General features: G+C 46.2%; 1 non-coding gene across 1 annotated transcript; it reads left to right on the top strand.

Moving 5' to 3' along the window:
* The first annotated feature begins 319 nt into the window (after positions 1–319).
* Trnas-uga (transfer RNA serine (anticodon UGA)) lies at positions 320–394 on the top strand. The gene has a single exon. It is a non-coding gene; the product is annotated as a tRNA-Ser (tRNA).
* Positions 395–1,816: the final 1,422 nt, after the last annotated feature.

Raw genomic sequence — 1,816 nt, 5'->3', positions numbered from 1 at the left:
CGGGTACAGGAGGGGTGTCGTTCCCTGAACAGGTGTCGCGGCCGCGGGGACGCCAAAACCGCAGCCTGCGGCCGGCTATCGATCTCGCCTGGCGATCCGTGGCTGCCAGGTTTCCTGTATCAACGCTAAGGACCGTAAGCGATACTGCAAGTGCAGTATAGGACACTCAAATTGTAACACCGAGAAGGCGGACCGCAACCGTACTCAATCTGGATTGATGTGTACTACTGGCTTGAATATGCGAATTATTAGCATTTCAACTTAACCATAAAATGTGCATAGGAGCAGAAGTAAAGCTGTGAGTACCGGGAGTGAGTCGTGCTTCGGTAGCTCAGATGGTAGAGCAGTTGCCCCTGAAAGGCAAAGGTCCCGAGTTCGAGTCTCGGTCGGGCACACGGTTTTAATCTTCCAGGAAGTTTCATATCAGCGCACACTCCGCTGCAGAGTGAAAATCTCATTCTGGAAACATCCCCCAGGCTGTGGCTAAGCCACGTCTCCGCTATATTCTTTCTTTCAGGAGTGCTAGTTCCGCTAGGTTCGCAGGAGAGCTTCTGTAAAGTTTGGAAGGTAGGAGACGAGATACTGGCAGAAGTAAAGCTGTGAGTACCGGGCGTGAGTCGTGCTTCGGTAGCTCAAATGGTAGAGCACTTGCCCGCGAAAGGCAAAGTTCCCGAGTTCGTGTCTCGGTCGGGCACACAGTTTTAATGTTCCAGGAAGTTTCCCATTTAAATCAAAACATCCTGACATAACTGCGCTTTTTCACCTTTAACAACCTCGTCGTATAATACACTGAAGATCCAAAGAACCTGGTAACCCTGCCTAATATTTTGTAGGGCTCCCACGAGCACGCAGAAGTGCTGCATCACGATGTGGCATTAAATCGACTAATGTCTGAAGTATTGTTGAAGGGAACTGGCACCATGAATCCTGTGGGGCTCTCCATAAATCCATAAGAGTATTGGGGGTAGGGGAGGGTAGAGATCCCTTCTGAACAGCACGTTGCAAGGCATCCCAGATGTTGTTGTTGTTGTGGTCTTCAGTCCTGACACTGGTTTGATACAGCTCTCCATGCTACTCTATCCTGTGCAAGCTTCTTCATCTCCCAGTACCTACTGCAACCTACATCCTTCTGAATCTGCATGGTGTATTCATCTCTTGGTGTCCCTCTACGATTTGTACCCTCCACGCTGCCCTCCAGTACTAAATTGGTGATCCCTTGATGCCTCAGTACATGTCCTACCAACCCATCCCTTCTTCTAGTCAAGTTGTACCACAAACATCTCTTCTCCCGAATCCTATTCAATACTTCCTCATTAGTTATGTGATCTACCCACCTAATCTTCAGCATTCTTCTGTAGCACCACATTTCGAAATCTTCTATTCTCTTCTTGTCCAAACTATTTACCGTCCATGTTTCACTTCCATACATGGCTACACTCCATACAAATACTTTCAGAAATGACTTCCTGACACTTAAGTCTATACTCGATGTTAACAAATTTCTCTTCTTCAGAAACGATTTCCTTTCCATAGACAGTCTACATTTTTTATCCCCTCTACTTCGACCGTCATCAGTTATTTTGATCCCCAAATAGCAAAACTCCTTTACTACTCTAAGTGTCTCATTTCCTAATCTAATACCCTCAGCATCACCCGACTTAATTCGACTACATTCCATTATCCTCGTTTTGCTTTAGTTGATGTTCATCTTATATCCCCCTTTCAAGACACTATCCATTCCGTTCAATTGCTCTTCCAAGTCCTTTGCTGTCTCTGAGAGAATTACAACGTCATCGGTGAACCTCAAAGTTTTAAT

The sequence above is a fragment of the Schistocerca cancellata genome, chromosome 5, assembly GCF_023864275.1.
Source record: "Schistocerca cancellata isolate TAMUIC-IGC-003103 chromosome 5, iqSchCanc2.1, whole genome shotgun sequence".
NCBI classification, from domain to species: domain Eukaryota; kingdom Metazoa; phylum Arthropoda; class Insecta; order Orthoptera; family Acrididae; genus Schistocerca; species Schistocerca cancellata.
This window is presented reverse-complemented; position numbering and strand designations above follow the sequence as displayed.